The following is a 17,251-nucleotide window of genomic DNA, read 5'->3' as shown; positions in this document are numbered from 1 at the left end:
CAAAAAGCTGTATTCCAAAAGTCAGTACATGAACGCAACAACAGACATTCTAGGCATGAATCAGGATACAGAACTAGACATTACAGCAACAGCAGAGAGTTGTTGCAACCAGGATTCCTCCCTCAACACTCCTTATCAAAGTGAGGGTGCAGGCACACTATTTGCACTCGCTAACTCTAGAATTTTCTAGCCTTTGAGACAAGACTGGGGCTCCTTCTGGGGACAGATGTTGATTCCTTTCGCTGAAACCTCCTTTTCTCTATTCTACATGACCTTGGAGAAACTGTTATCTCCGACTCTGACATACTACTTTCACTTTGCTCTGAAGAGTCCAGGTTGTTCATTAGGGTTTATCTGTCCAACAGCTAGGTCTGGGTTGGGTGCCAGTGAGGATTCCTTTTTCTCTATCATAGATGATGGGGGGTTACTGACATCAATTAACTTGCTAGACAAGGAGCTGCTAGAGGTTTCTGGAAGTATTTCTCCTATGTTTTCTCCATCCCTCTCCACAATATCTGTAACCCATTCTACCAATCCTGCCAAAAGTCCTCCATGGGCCCCATGACATCTCCTTGCTTTTTTATTGATTTCACTCCTGCCTGGTGTGCTCCCTGCATTTTTGAACCAGTGACATACACTGGGAGGCACTCAGTTCTTAGGGTCCAGAGGAAGGTACTATGAGAGTTCTGGCTCTGGTCCAGGGGGCCTCGGCCCACCAGCCTCAGGCTTAGTGGTTGCCTGTTACCAGCATCAGGATCAGAGTTAGGAACCCAGTCTGGCTCTTTACTTAGCCAGTGACTTTGCAGATTCTGACTACATGTCTTGGTTGCTGATAGACTCTTAGGTCATCATGGCGACTGTGTGGGATTGGCAGTCTCTTTATAAACTGAGAAATTTAGTACATGAAGGGAGACAGCAATCCAGATTAACTGTTAATTAATCTTTGTTTATTTTATATGAGAACTATAACAACAATAGTCAATTCCAGTCCAAAGTTTTATTTTTATTCCTTACACATTATATACTGAAAACTGCTTTTTTTAAAAAATGAAATTCTTGCTCTTGTGGATACACACAGCCTACATTTTAAAATGGCATCCTCGCCAAGCAAAAATGACAGGTACCACAAAATGGACTTAATTTCTTCTAGAAACAAACATTTGGGATGTGTACGCATGTGGATGGAGTTAGAAGAACAATATAAATTTGTTGTTTTTGTTAAAAAAAAAGAAAGAATATTATCCCAGGAAAAGCCCTGGAAAACTGTAAATATCTCCCATAATATTTCTGAATGCAACATCTCAGTTTTTTACTATGTAGTATGCTTGCCCACATTCCTACCACTTCCTTGCAAGTCTGAGGTAAAGCCTCTAAACAATGGAAGAGAAATATTATACATCACAGTGTAATATGCCGGGCTTTGAAAGGCATCCAGAAACTTCAGCTATATTGCAGTGAGATTATTGACAGAGATTTACTGCAATGCACTTATTATACAGTTCATTTGTTCGTTGACTTACAGTGTGTTTTCAGGCTCAAATCAAAATGCTGGTGTCTACCTGTAAGGACCTAAATGGCCCTGTGATCACAGTACCCAAAGGATAACCTTCTCCCATATGAACCGTCTCATTCATTCCCTGAGGCTTCAGGTGTCCCTGCCTCAGGAGGCTATTCCCAGCTTTCTATCCCTTATTCCCATGAAACAGGGCTGAATGAGTAGCCTCAATAAGGAACTGAAGTTTACATTTCCCAACTCCTAAAAGGTAAGCTTTGGGCTACCTCATATGTTTCTCTGCTGGGAGAATCCACTTTGAGATGCACAAGAATGTTTTCCAGTGAAACTTTTTTTTTTGTACAATACTATTTAACCTATAGCGACCTTGGAATGCATCAATTTTATTTAATTTAGCAAGATTTATATGTTGTGTAACAATAATAAAAAATTCTGAGCAGTTTACATAAAATGATATAAAAGATGTGATGTTTGTATGTATATGGTCTAAGAATTCATATACTCTGGCTTTTAAAGACATAATGCATTAGTTAAGGTAGTTTACAAATGAGGAACTGGGAATATCTACCCCAAACTATGGTTGGAGCCACCAAAACACATACAACTACATCTCTGAGACAGTGGTCTCTGTGAGAGATCCCAGCATTGTGTCTGGCCCAGTGCATTGGATCTCATCAACATGAGATTGTAAATAAAGTGTACAATAATAGCCAATCTACATATAAATGAATAAAGAACTGGATGTGTTACATATCTTACGCTGACAGGCCCAGGAAATGGTTGCCTATGTCTGCAAGGCCCTCTTGCATCATGACTGGCTTAACGCTCGGTTTGGGTGGATACTGACAAGTGTCTTGCCCCTAGTTCTTCATTCATATATTGTCCAACAGCACATGGTCATATTATTGACAGTATATTACTCTAAAACCAACTTTTGGGCTGTATATGATGCTAGAGCATGTTCTAGAGAACCCGCTCCTGCAGCCTATTTATTTATTTACATTTATATCCCACCTTTTCTCCAAGGAGCTCAAGGTGACATACATAGTTCTCCCCCCCTAATTTAAACCCCATAACAATCCTGCAAGGTAGGTTAGGCTGAGAGGCAGTGACTGGCCCAAGGTCATGGCCAAGCAGGGATTCAAACCCTCGTCTCCCAGGTCCTAGTCTGACATTCTAACCACTACACCTCTATGGATCTGAGGGTATCAGAGTTATCACAGTTGATAAACGGTATTGTGCTAAAAATAAGGAACTGGGAACTAGTGACCAACTTCAGCCTCATGGGGGCTGGGATGGAGTTAGAGAAATGAAAAGGAAACCCATTTCTAGTGCTGGGAATTTCTTCCTCTCCACTGCCTTCATTATGCCCTGTCACTAACCACAGGATTTACACTCATACAGTACTCCCCTGTTGTTCATCAATATGCCTGAAGACTGGGAGGAGCAAATTTCCTGCACTTCCAATTTCTCTATTAACTTTCACCCCCTTTCTCACTTTGTATGCTTGAAGGGGTCCTCATGTGATCAGCAGGGAGTAGAGTTGTGTCAGTACCACCAGCTCTGCCTTAGCATTGGGCAAGCCGCTGGCCACATCCCCGACTGCCCACGTCTGCAGGGAGAAAGCTGCTCATGCATCGGCTTCCATGGGATTGGGAGTCCCAATCCCGATGTCCCAATTGTGCGGAAGCCTGTGAACAAGAAACTGCTCACATGCAAGCTTTCACCCTGTAGGCTCTGCGTCAACTCATGGATATCTATTGGACAGGGCCAGCGACGTGCTCAATGTTGGGGGTGCGGCAGGGCCAGAGGCCTGGCTACACTGCCTAGTCACTGTGTGAGGACCCCTTCATCCAATGTGGAGCAGTGGTTAGAGTGTTGGACTAAGACCAGGGTTCAAATCCACACTCAGCCATGAAACTCACTGGGAGACCTTGGGCCAGTCACCGTCTCTCAGCCTAACCTATCTCACAAGGTTGTTGTGAGAATAAAATGGGGAGGGAAAGATTCATATATACACCACCTTGAGCTCCTTGGAGGAAAGGTGGGACATAAATATAATAATAATAAAAAAAGTGTGAAGGGGGCTATACTTTCTCCATCTCCAGCCACATCTTCATTCTTGGCTTCCTCAGCACCCTCAAACCTGGGGGGGGGGTAGGTGAGGTGTGTGGGAAATTGGGCCCATAGACATCCATTCTAACCTCAACGGGTTGTGTCAACATGCGGGTGGGGATGTGTGCATCACAATATGCATATTTGCATACATCTCACTGAGAGCAATGCGATGCAGATCGAGAGCTTCTGTACTCAGATACATATCTGATTTATGCCTCAGGTTCCTGATTCAGAGAGTGATCCTTTTTAGCTGGATCCAGAAAAGCCTGGAGCCCAAACTGGCAACTCTGTGTATCTTGTGTTCAGCGGCAAGAGATGCCTATGCTTGGCAGGTATTCATCAGTCTGTCTCTGTGCAAGAATGAAATGAAAAAAAGGAAGCATAACCTGTTAAGCCTCCACTCAGAATCTATTTTGAAGGCCATGTACAGGGACAGGAACTGAAAGTGTAACTTTCTTAGAGTTTGTAAATTTACAGAGCCATCCTATGCATGCCTTGGCATGTGGTTTCGATTGCAAACTCAGACTGCTACTTGCTTCATGTTTCCTAAGAGATTTCCTCCTTCTAACAACATTTCCTTCAGTATATGGGCCAAATAGGACATGATGTGGATGATCGATGATTAGGAGCTCTCAGGCTTCTTTTTTTAAAAAATTTGACATATTAACAGCTGTGTTGACACGTAGCTGCTTTGAAAATCATACACAACTATATGACTCACAATAAGCCCCGTGGCAAAGAATTTGGAAATTCTGAAAGAGAGATTAGATATTAATAGAAAATGATCAGTTTATTATGTCAAACTCCGCCTTCATCTGCTTCCATTTTGTGACTGGTGGGCCTCAGTAATTTTCCACCCTCTCAAGTGGGCCCTGGAGGTAGAAAGCAGGCCTTTGGCCAGGGTCTAACCTGGCCACCCCCTGGCACTGGCCCTGCTTTTCCACCCTCTCAAGTGGGCCTTGGAGGGTGGGAAGGTGGCACTCCCATTCTGCAATCTGCGGTGGCTCCTGAACCTGCCGCGGATTGCGGAGAGGGAGCTCCCAGGCACCTCCCCCCATACAATCAGTGCAGGCTTCAATTAGCCGGCTTGCATGCCCCACCTACCTCTCTCATTCCATCAACCATGTTGGCGGTGGAGGCTTCCCTAAGGGGCTGATGCCCTGCTACCATCTTGGTTGATGGCAGGCATGTGCACACAGCACGCATGTTATTTACAGGGATGATAAAGCTAGGTGGGATGTGCAGGTGGGTATATTAGCCCTGCACTGCTTGTATGGGGTTGGGCTATGGCGCCGCAGGCCCGGGGCAGGCCAATGCCCAAGGGTTCAGGCATGCCTGGCGCTGGCCCTGGTAGTGAGCTTGAAAAAACCTGACTAATAGAAGTCTACACTTGTTGTTTGTTTTAGTTTTTCATCATGGTACCTACCTGTTGTACCTCTGTATTAGTGGAGGCTGGCCCATTAGGACAAAGGGGTCACGGTTCCACTAACCTCAGCCTGCCCTCACCTGCCTTCCTTCCTACTTACAACCAACCAAGGAGGTGGCATAGTATGTCAGCTTCCTCCTCCTTAGTCTCAGTGTTGCCCTTTTCCAACTTAGCAGGGAGGAAGATGGGGACAAAAGTAGAATTAGTTGGTCCTGCCTGTCATTGGCTCTGGCTTCACCTTCTGTTGGACTCCCTGCCTTCCACCCTACGAGTCCCAATGGGCACCTGCCATTGCTGTCCCATAATTTCTTAAAATGTATGGAATTGACTACTTCATGAGTAAGAGAAAGTAGAATATTGAACCTAAATGGCTAGGGTGAATGTAAAACAGCAGTGACCTTTAGGGATTTTCTGATTGGCCTGTCAGTGTTCTTTATATATATATTTTGCATGTGTAAGGGGTTTCATTAGGATTGCCAGGTTCAGGGCCTGAGACTGATCCTGTATCTTTAGGAGAAGAGAAAATCAACCAAGTGCAGGTGTTCTTCCAACACTGCAATGGGAAAAACCACAAGGTGGAATTCTCTCTCCCCCCTGCACAATTTTTAAAGATGCAGAAGACCTTTGGAGGCTGGGCCTGGCAACCAAGGGGTCTTCTGTATGTTTAGAAGTTGTGCCGGGGGAAGGAAGAATTCCACCTTGTGGTTTTTTCTCATTACAGAGTTGCAAGAACACCTGCACTTGGCTGACTTTCTCTTCTCCAAAAGATACAGGATCAGTCTCAGGCCCTGAACCTGGCAAATCTAGGTTTCATGTATCATTTGATTGCTTTCTAGCTGAGATATAACTAATACACACTATTGGTTGAATAATAATAATAATTTATATCCCGCCTTTTCCTCAAAACTGGGACTCAAGATGGCTCACAAAAATTAAAACAAATGCAGTTAAAGATGTACAAAAAGTTAGTCAAAACTAAACTATATAGAATTAAACCCATTTAAAACATATCCATTAAAAAAGCCAAAGATAAAGATGAGTAGAACAGTACAGTATTAAAGCCCTTGCAGTCAGTTCCTAAAAGCCTGTTGGAATAGGAACGTTTTCACCTGCCAGTCGAAGGACAGCGAAGTAGGAGCCAGTCTAACCTCCCCAAGAAGGGAATTCCAGAGCCTTGGGGCAGCCACTGGGAAAGCCCTCTTCTGTGTTTCCATGCCTGTGAGGGTGGCAGGACTGAGAGAAGGGCCTTCCCCAAAGACCTAAAAGCCTGAACAGGCTCAAATGGGAAGATATGGTCCTTCAGTTAGCCTGGACCCAAGCCATACAGGGCTTTATAGGTCATAACCAGATCAGCTCTTTGAACTGTGCTTGGAAACAAACCAGTAGCCAGTGGAGCTGTTGTAAGAAAGGAGCCATATGTTCCCTGTAATCCACTGTTCTTCCCCAGATGTTGTCTGGACTATAACTCCCATCATCTCTGACCATTGGCTAAACTGACAGTGGATGATGGGAGATGTAGTCCAACAACATCTAGAGACCTAAGGTTGAAGAACACTCCTGTAATCAGCCCCAGTTAATAATCTGGCCGCAACTCTTTGGACCAGCTGAAGTGTCTGAACGTTCAAAGGCAGCCCCATGTTCAGCATGTTACTGTTACAGTAGTCCAAACAGGGTGTGACTAAGGCATGTGCCACTGTGGCAATGTACTGCCTTCAAGTCGATTCTGACTTATGGCGACCCTATGAATAGGGTTTTCATAAGGCTGAGAGGCAGTGACTGGCCCAATGTCACCCAGTGAGCTTCATGGCTGTGTGGGGATTTGAACCCTGGTCTCCCAGGTCGTAGTCCATCACCTTAACCAATACACCACAGACATTTTCAGGAATGGACACAGTTGGTGCACTAGTTTTAACTGTGCAAATCCATTCCTGGCCACTGCTGAAACCTGAGCATCCAGGCTCAGTGCTGAGTCCAGGAGTACACCCAAACTGTGAGCCTGTGTCTTCAGGGAGTGTAACCACATCCAGCACAGGTTGAATCCCTACTCCCTGATCAGCCTTTTGACTGACCCAGGAGCACCTCTGTCTTGTCTAGATTAAGCATCAATTTGCCCTCATCCAATCCATTACTGACAACAGACACTAGTTTAGAACTGGTAACTGCTGCACAAATCACATCTGTCCTATACATTGTAACCCACAGGATCTGCAAACGGATGGGGAGTGCAACAAACTAGGGAATTCTGAAGGGTAGGTGGAAAGGACCTCTATATTTTTAGGAAAATAATATGTCAATTGTCAAGACGATGCAGGGTGTTTTTTTCTGAGCCAAATTTGCCCCTTCTATGCTGGGGGTGGGTGGGATTTTAGTTAAAGGGGTAAAGAAGTTTGTATTTTTATCTCTGCCACTATTTTAGAGTGTCTTTACACTGTTTTGCTTATACTGGAGTTTGTTCTTTCATACTATCTGGCATATGTAATCTGTTAGCATCCTTGATTACTGCTACTCTAGAAAGTGGATATATATATATGAGTGTGTCTAATATATGTATATAACTAATGTGCGTGTAACAAAGGGGAAACAAACATAGGCCCTTGATCTGTGCTCAGGAAACATACATAAGTAGAACAGCTCTAATGTACACTGTGCAGTCGTACCACACAGAAGACTCAAAATAGGACAGCTGGGGTCTGATGGAAGCCAGTCTGCTACACTAGACTGTTCTTTCTGTAGCATTGAAGTAATGACATGCCAACAAGCTCTGTGCTCATCTGCAACTTTATTTATCGGTGTACATTTAGGTGTTTCAGGCTGCAGTCCTATAACCACTTCCCAGTGAATAAGCCCAAATGAAACTCAATGGGACTCACCTCTGAGTAAACATATATAATACAAGCGTGCAACCTGCAAGCCAAGCCTCATTTTATGTGCCCTCCTGATTCCTCCCAAAGATGCTCCATTCTCCCATCCCATCAGAGTTCCTTCCTTCCTGTTCATTCCTGTTCAGGTTTGGGCGGCGGTCGAGTCTTCATCAGCTGGGAGCGGGGCGCGGGGGCCGGGGCCAGGGCAGCGGCGGCAGGAGTTGCGGCGTTGCGCTTTCTCCTTGGCCGCTACTTTTCACTGGACTGGGAAACGCCGCCATCACTGCCCTCCTTTGGCCCCGCGGAGCTATAACCAGCCTGCACCGCCCACTATACAGCCCGTTGGCCTCTCCGTCCAGCCCAGTCAGCCAGTGAGGCCTTGAGGCGGCTGAGCGTCTCTTCTCCCCTTCGCTAGCGTCGCCATCTGGGGAAACCTCGCCGCCGCCACCGCCGGGCCTCTCCAAGCCGGAGAAGGAGGAGGAGATCGACGGATGCTCCACGATGCAGTTGCCCTTAGCACAGCTACTTGAGCTCGGCACAGAGCAGCCACCGCCAGCGATCCTGGCCTGATGCCAGTGGGTCTACTCTGAGCAGAAGCGGCACCGCCTCCCTTCTGTTGGAGGGCCTTTTGATCTGTGGCGCTGCTGCTCGACTGTGGGGGGGACTGTGCCGTGGCTTGCCCTGCGCCCCCAAGCGGGCTGTCTGCGGTCCGAGAAGACAGACTTGGGACCCCTGGTTTTAGTGGGTCTCTTTGAAGAAAACACCTTTTACCTAGAGGATAGCAGTTTTGGGGGAGGAGGGCCTGCCTGATTGGTGGATAACAAGGGGGGCATGTGCAGACCGGAGGGGGGTACCGTGGGGGGGGGAGCCATGATATTAAAAGGCTAGGCGGCAGATCCTGGAAAGGTGCGGGTGGCAGGCCACGCCAGTTTAGGGAACAAGGGATAGATGCATACTATCTATCCCGTTCCCGGCCTGTCCACAACCAGAAGACAACTGGGGGACGCAGGACTCCATCCGACCTTCGACTGCTGTTGTGTAACGCCAGGTCTGTGGTAAAGAAGACAACGCTCATCCATGATATGATCCTGGATGAGAACGCAGACCTGGTGTGTATTACGGAGACCTGGCTGGATGAGGCCTCAGCTCCTACGCTTGAGGCCATGTGTCCAGCCGGTTTCCAATACGCACAGCAGCCGAGGGTTGGTAGGCGGGTAGGGGGAGTGGCAGTCATCTATCGAGGGTCCTTGGTCTTTGCTAGGCCCCCTCTGCATGAGACCAAGTTTGTTGACTGCATGTACTGGAGGTTGGGCCCAAAGGGCAGTTTAGGGATTCTACTTGTGTACCGCCCACCCTGCAGCACAGCAGACTCCCTGACCGAGGTGCTCGAGGTGGTCTTGGGTGTACGAATGCTTTCCCCCAACCTATTGGTTTTGGGGGACTTCAACGTGCACACTGAGACCGTCCTCACTGGAGCCTCTCAGGATTTCATGGAAACCATGACTCCTGGGAACTGCACCTTAGTAATATAGGGCCCACCCATGTAGCTGGTCATGCTCTTGACCTTGTGTTTGTCTTGGGAGGGGAGGGAAGTGCTCTGAAAATGGGGGCTGTTTCTTCTAACCCCGTGTCATGGTCAGATCACTACCTGGTGAATATAGACCTCTCAATGCCACACACCCTCCGCAGGGAACGAGGACCTATTCAGATGGTCCGCCCCAGATGCCTGATGGATCCTAAAGGATTCCTGAATGCGCTGGGAGATTTGGAGCCGGCTGAAGGCCTCCCGGTTGAAACCCTGGTGATGGAGTGGAATAAGGAGATCACTAGGGCAGTAGACCGGGTGGCTCCGAAACGTCCTCTCCCCCTGAATAGAACTCAGATAGCACCCTTTTATACACCACGGCTTCGGGGTCTGAGACAGGAGGTGAGACGACTAGAGCACCGGTGGCGGAAATCTTGCTCTGAAGACGATCGGACACTGGTTAGAGCAGCAGTAGCTGCCTACCAGGTGGCAACAAGGGCAACAAAGAAGGAATTCTTTGCTGCCTCTATTGTGTCCGCAGAGTGCTGTCCCAGGAGGTTGTTCCAAGTGGTCCGAAATCTGGTCGGTCCAGTTGTTCAGGAACCCATGGAGCATTCTAAAGCCTCCTGTGAGTCGACACATTTGCTGAACACTTTGCTGATAAAATCGAGCGCCTGAAGAGCATGATTCTGTGCGCCGTGGACACAGGAAATGAGCCAGAGCCGGCCAGTTGCATTCCGGTACGGTGGGATCGGTTTCAGCCTCTTCCCTCTGAGGAAGTGGACAAGGTGCTCTCTACTGTGAAGCCAACCACCTGTCTGTTAGATCCTTGCCCCTCGTGGCTCATTATGAGCTGCAAAGAGAGACTGAGCGAAGGGATCAAGGCAATAGTAAATGCATCCTTGGAAGAGGGTGCAATGCCATTAGCCTTCAAGGAGGCAGTCATAAAGCCCATCTTGAAAAAGTCCTCCTTGGATCCCCAAGAGTTGAATAACTTCCGCCTAGTCTCTAATTTACCATTTCTGGGCAAGGTGATTGAGCGAGTGGTGGCCAAACAGTTACAGACACACTTGGATGAAGCAGATTATCTAGATCCATTCCAATTGGGCTTCAGGACTGGACATGGAACTGAAACAGCCTTGGTTGCCCTGGTGGATGATATGAGGAGGGCACTGGATAGGGGAGAATTCACCTTCCTCGTCCTCCTGGATCTCTCAGCGGCTTTCGATACCGTTGACCACGGTATCCTTTTAGATCGCCTGGAGGGATTAGGAATAGGGGGCACTGTTTTACGGTGGCTCCGTTCCTATCTCTCAGACAGGCACCAATGGGTGGCATTGGGGGATGAGGTTTCAGACCCTTGGCCTCTCAATTGTGGACTGCCACAGGGTTCTATACTCTCCCCCATGCTATTCAACATCTATGTAAAGCCGCTGGGGGCCATCATCAGGAGATTTGGGCTGTGGTGCCACCAATATGCGGATGACACTCAGCTCTATCTCTCGTTTAAGTCCTCACCAGAGTTGGCTGTGGACACCATTTCCAAGTGCCTGGAATCTGTAAGTGGATGGATGGGAAGGAATAGGCTGAAACTAAATCCCGACAAGACCGAGGTGTTGCTCGTGGGAGACAGGGGCAGGTTGGGGGATATAGACCTGGTGTTCAGTGGGGTAAAATTGCCCCTAAAAGACCAGGTCTGCAGCCTCGGGGTCATTATGACTCCCAGCTGTCCATGGAGGCTCAGGTCTCGGCAGTGAGCCGGGCAGCTTGGTATCAATTACATCTGATAAGGAGACTGCAACCCTACCTTCCTGCCCATCTGCTCCCACGGGTGATACATGCCCTGGTCTCCTCTCGCTTAGACTACTGTAATGCGCTCTATGTGGGGTTACCCTTGAAAACGGTCCGGAAATTACAACTGATACAGAATGCGGCAGCACGCTTGATTAAGAACTGCCGCCGCCGTGATCATTTCACTCCGGTGTTAGTAGATCTACACTGGCTACCAGTTGTTTACCGGGCCCAATTCAAGGTGTTGGTGTTGACCTTTAAAGCCCTATACGGTTTCGGCCCAGTTTATCTGAAGGAGCGCCTCCAGCATCACCAATTATGCCGCCTGACGAGATCAGCCACACAAGACCTTCTCTCGGTCCCACCAGTTAAGATAGCGAGGCTGGTGCGGACCAGAGAGAGGGCATTTTCGATTGTGGCCCCCACCCTCTGGAATTCCCTTCCTTTTGACCTTCGCCATGCCCCTTTCCTGATAGGTTTCTGCCGGGCCTTGAAGACCTGGCTGTTCAGGCAGACCTATGGGATATCTGGGGTGGGTTGTTTTTAATACCGGTATATTAATTATTGTTGTGGTTTTATTGATTCTTATTGTACTTTACCATATAAATGTATGTCACCTAGAGTGGCCATTAATTCGGCCAGATAGGCGACTCATAAATAAAATTTTATTATTATTATTTATTATTGCCTGTCAAGATTAGTGTGCTACATGCACAGTGTCAGAAAGGAATTGTTGTCACTCAGGTCAGGGGTAAGACAAGTTGAAGCAAACTGCCCCCACTGATCATCCTCTTCCGCCACTCCATGCCTTCTCTCCCATTTCCCTTCCACCTTCTCTACTCTTTCCTTACTTTTAATGTTTAGTTGTGCCCACACAGCAGCAGCTTGCCTCCACTCTGCCTCCCCTTCCTTGCTGCATCACTCTGAGGGAGGTAAGATGGCCTGAGTTAGGCGTTCTGGGAGAGATGGCCTGAGGCAGTGCCTTTAACTTTTAAATAATTTTAAAAGAGAGTGCCTAGCCCTAGACATGCAGAGGCAGCACAGGCATGTGTCTGAGACCCCTCCCCCAGAATGCCTCACTCTGAGGAAGGACCCCCTTCCCTTCTTCAGAGTAAGGAAATTAAAAAAAAATGTTGGAGAGCTGCATCACAAAATTCAGAAAAGTGAATTTTGAAAGATAGTTGGATTGGATTCAGCTTTGTCATTGGAGGCCCGCGTGGCCTTGGTGGCTAGTAGCACCTTTTATCAGTTTCAGCTGGTACAACAGCTGTGGCCATTCCTGGACCAGAATAGCAGAACCACAGTAATCCAGGCATTGGTAACTTCAAGACTGGATTACTGCAATGCACCCTACATGGGCCTTTTGTTGTGCTTGGTCCAAAACCTGCAGTTAGTACAGAATATTGCAGCATGATCGCTGACAGGAGTGAGACCCTGTCAGCATATTACACCCATTATCAGAGATCTGCATTGGCTCCCAATTCGTTACCAGCTAAATTCAAAGTGTTTGTATAAGTATACAGAGCCCTCAACAACTTGTGATCATGAAGGATTGCCTTATCCCGTATATCTTCCCTTGACTGCTTCGATCTAAGGATCTGGCATTTTTACAAGTCCCATATAACATTTGTTCCTCATTTGCAAGCAAGCAGTCCTTCAGTGTGGCAGCACCTACTCTCTGGAAGTCATTGTCCATTAATATTACACCTTTGCTATATTGCTGCTAAAAAAACCTACACTGTTAGAAAAGCCTACCCAGATACATAATTTTTAACATATATTTATTTTAAAGCTGCTGATTTGTATTTTGTATCAACTTGGTATTGACGTTTAAATTTATTGATATTTTAATAGCATTTTTGTTGACTGAACAGTATATAAATCTTGTTAAATAAATAAAATTTCACTTCATTTATTGTTTTGTGTGACTTTAAATGTGAGAGGTGTGACTTTAAATGCAAACCAAACCAAATTTCTCCCCCCCATCTCTACCTTATAGCATAGCCTCTGACAGAAAAAAGTAATTAGCCAACCCTGATATAAAGGGCTCAGCTGTAAAATTCTGAATGCCTCAATTCACTTCTCCACCAGGGAAGACGGAAAAAAAAAAAGATTCAAACCGAACTAGTCAGTTGCCACTCCAGACATAGGGTATGTACACTTTCTAGATCTCTAGGGTTAGCAATGCTGCCCTAAATATCAATACAGCCACTCTTGTGGCTGTATAATCATGCATAGCTGAGACTTTACTCATTGGCTAAAAACACTGAAAGGCAAGAGTGGGCTCATTTCTCATAAAACCGCTGGGCAGAAGAGTGGCAGCACATTTTGCCTCATATGTGCAAATCTACAAGGGTTTACCTTTTTTTAAAAATGAAAGCTGAGAATCTAGGCAAGATAATTGTGCAAACAGACATTGGGTGGCATGGCTAAAATTCAAATACAACCCAGCCAACTGGACAATATGACAGTCCCTTTTTCTGTGACATGGTATAAGGCTTAAGCTCGAAGATCATAATTGTTTGGAAAATAAATCACACCATGCACACTCCACTCTCTCTCTCTGTGTTTTGATGCTTTCGCAGTCTTTATAGATATGCTTTGTATTTCAGCACAGCAGCTTGCAACGTTATGAATTATAGAATCATTGAGTTGGAAGGGGCCTATAAGGTCATCGAGTCCAACACACTGCTCAATGCAGGAATCCAAATTAAAGCATACTCAACAGGTGGCTGTCCAGCTGCCTCTTGAATGGCTCCAGTGTTGGACAGCCCACCACCTCCCTAGGTAATTGGTTCCATTGTCATACCGCTCTAACAGTTAGGATTTTTTTCCTGATGTTCAGCCAAAATCTGGCTTCCTCTAACTTGAGCCCATTATTCCATGTCCTGCACTCTGGAACAATCAAGAAGAGATCCTGGCCCTCCTCTGTGTGGCAATGCTGACATTTTCTTTGCTGAGGATCATTGGATGAATTTGAATGAAACTGTGAATCAATCCCAGATAGTTTGCCTTATAACAGCATGACCATGAACTGGAATTAATTCTTTTTTTTTACATATTGAACTATAACTAGTTCCTTTTTAAAATGAACTTTCCGTACCCTGCATGTACCTGGTTATGTGTGTGTTATGTGCCTTTAAGTCGATTATGACTTATGGCGACCCTATGAATCAGCAACCTCCAGTAGCATCTGTTGTAAACCACCCTGTTTAGATCTTGTAAGTTCAGGTCTGTGGCTTCCTTTATGGAATCAATCCATCTCTTATTTGGCCTTCCTCTTTTTCTATTCCCTCCTGTTTTTCCCAGTATTATTGTAGTTTCTAGTGAATCATGTCTTCTCATTATGTGTCCAAAGTATGATAATCTCAGTTTCATCATTTTAGCTTCTAGTGATACTTCTCGTTTAATTTGTTCTTTGTTGTTGTTATGTGCCTCCAAGTCGACTGCAACTTATGGCGAGCCTATGAATCAGTGACCTCCAAGAGCATCTGTCATGAAACACCCTGTTCAGATCTTGTAAGTTCAGGTCTGTGCCTTCCTTTATGGAATCAATCCGTCTCTTGTTTGGACTTCCTCTTTTTCTACTCCCTTCTGTTTTTCCTAGCATTATTATCTTTTCTAATGAATCATGTCTTCTCATCATGTGTCCAAAGTATAACCTCAGTTTCATCATTTTAGCTTCTAGTGATACTTCTGGTTTAATTTGTTCTGACACCCAATTATTTGTATTTTTCACAGTCTGTGGTATCCGCAAAGCTCTCCTCCAACACCACATTTCAAATGAGTTGATTTTTCTCTTATCCGCCTTTTTCACTGTCCAACTTTCACATCCATACATAGAGATTGGAAATACCATGGTCTGAATGATCCTGACTTTAGTGTTCAGTGATGCATCTTTGCATTTGAGGACCTTTCCTAGTTCTCTCACAGCTGCCCTCCCCAGTCCTAGCCTTCTTCATGACAATTGTCTCCATTTTGGTTAATGACTGTGCTGAGGTATTGATAATCCTTGACAAGTTCAATGTCCTCATTGTCAACTGTAAAGTTGCATAAATCTTCTGTTGTCATTACTTTAGTCTTTTTGACGTTGAGCTGCAGTCCTGCTTTTGTGCTTTACTCTTTAACTTTCATCAGCATTCGTTTCAAATCATTACTTGTTTCTGCTAGTAATATGGTATCGTCTGCATATCTTAAATAATTGATATTTCTCCCTCCAGTTTTCACACCTCCTTCACCTTGGTCCAATCCTGCTGTCCGTATGATATGTTCTGCATACAGATTAAATAAATAGGGTGATAAAATACACCCCCGTCTCACACCCTTTCCGATGGGGAACAATTATTATTATTTTATTATTTTATTACACTTTTAAACCGCCCTATAGCAACAGGCTCTCAGGGCGGTGTACAAGTCAGTTTCTCCATATTCTATCCTTACAGTAGCCTCTTGTCCAGAGTATAGGTTGCACATCAGGACAATCAGATGCTGTGGCACCCCCATTTCTTTTAAAGCATTTCATAGTTTTTCGTGATCTACACAATCAAAGACTTTGCTGTAATCTATAAAACACAGGGTGATTTTTTTCTGAAATTCCTTGGTCCGTTCCATTATCCAGTGTATATTTGCAATATGATCTCTGGTACCTCTTCCCTTTCTAAATCCAGCTTGGACACTGGCATTTCTTGCTCCACATAAAACTGAGGCAACTATACAGCTTAATAGAGATAGACCACTGCCATCTTGTGGCGTAATGAAATACTAACTTTTTCTTCAGATGTTAAAAATTTCTTTAGTATTAAAAATATCAAGTGGGACCTGCAACAGAATTTTGCAGTGTGGAAGGCTCCTGTTCAGGGTTCTAGCCAGCCATCCTCTTTCCCAGGATATGCCATTCCATTTTCCCATTCTCCTTCCCCAAGTCAACCAGTGTGTTCAATCCTCATTGTGCTGTTTTGGGGTTTCTCCCTTCCCCTTAGTTTTTTTTACCCTTCAAACATTTTTTCTACTTCCGCAGATTTTGAGATTTCCCCAAGCCTGGTGTGCTAATATCTCCCTCTTGTGCCTGGATGGTGTCATTTTGGCTATATATTGATGCTACACAGTAGCTGAGTACACAACATACATTTAAAGCTCATGACTTATCCCAAAGAATTCTGGGGACTGTTTGCCCCTCACAGAGCTACAATTCCTAACCCTTAATAAGCTACAGTTCTCAGGATTATTTGGGTTAAGTCATGTGCACACAGCCTCAGAGAAAGAGTTTGCTATTAGTGGATAGAATTTACTGGTTGTGCATTTCTTTTGGCTAGGTTTCACTCATATGGGATTTGACAGAGTTTTGGGGTGACTTATAAGTGCTTTGTGAGCTACCCAAGGAACTCCTATTATGGAATAGCTGTTTAAATGTTGGAAGGAAAGGCAGGCAGGCAGGCATTGGGACACCACTTGCAATGAAAACTTCATATATTATAGAAAACAGAGCAGAATGAATATCACTACCAAAGTATGTAGGCTTTATTCTCCCAATAGGCCTAGATAGGGTAAAGAAGAAGTAGAGTAATAGAATGTTAGAAATGGAAGAAATCTTGGAGGTCTTCTAGTAGTCCAGCTCCCTGCTCAGTGCAGGAATCCTGGCACTACAGCATCCCTGGCCATCCAGCTTCTGCTTAAAAGCATATAACAAAGGAAAGTTGACTACCTTCCAAGGCAATCTGTTTTGCTGTCAGACAGTTCAAACTATCCTAATGTTTAATGGAAATTCCCTTGGCATTTGAATATCTTAGTGCTCTGGAGCAGTAGTGGAGAACCTTTTGTCCTCCAGATGTTGCTGAACTACAACTCCCATCAGTCCTAGCAAACATGGCCAATGGCCAGGGTTGATGGGAGTTATTATTATTATTATTATTATTATTATTATAGTTGCAGTTCAGCAACATCTGGAGGGCTAAAGGTCCCCCACACTTCTTCTGGAGCAACAGGGAGCAATTAGTGTGCAGTCCTCACCCCATTGAATA

General features: G+C 45.4%; 1 protein-coding gene across 2 annotated transcripts in view; it reads left to right on the top strand.

The window, feature by feature from the left end:
- The first annotated feature begins 7,287 nt into the window (after nucleotides 1–7,287).
- The window catches only part of LPIN3 (lipin 3), a 59,809-nt gene continuing 49,845 nt past the window's right edge, over nucleotides 7,288–17,251 (top strand). Inside the window, exon 1 of one of the 2 annotated variants that reach the window (XM_061631489.1) lies at nucleotides 7,288–7,306. The gene's annotated coding sequence lies outside the window, so the exon portion shown is untranslated. Of the gene's footprint in view, nucleotides 7,307–13,313; nucleotides 13,386–17,251 lie in introns of those variants that run through there. The other variant, XM_061631488.1, reaches the window with a different exon arrangement.

The sequence above is a fragment of the Rhineura floridana genome, chromosome 6, assembly GCF_030035675.1.
Source record: "Rhineura floridana isolate rRhiFlo1 chromosome 6, rRhiFlo1.hap2, whole genome shotgun sequence".
Classification (NCBI taxonomy): domain Eukaryota; kingdom Metazoa; phylum Chordata; class Lepidosauria; order Squamata; family Rhineuridae; genus Rhineura; species Rhineura floridana.
This window is presented reverse-complemented; position numbering and strand designations above follow the sequence as displayed.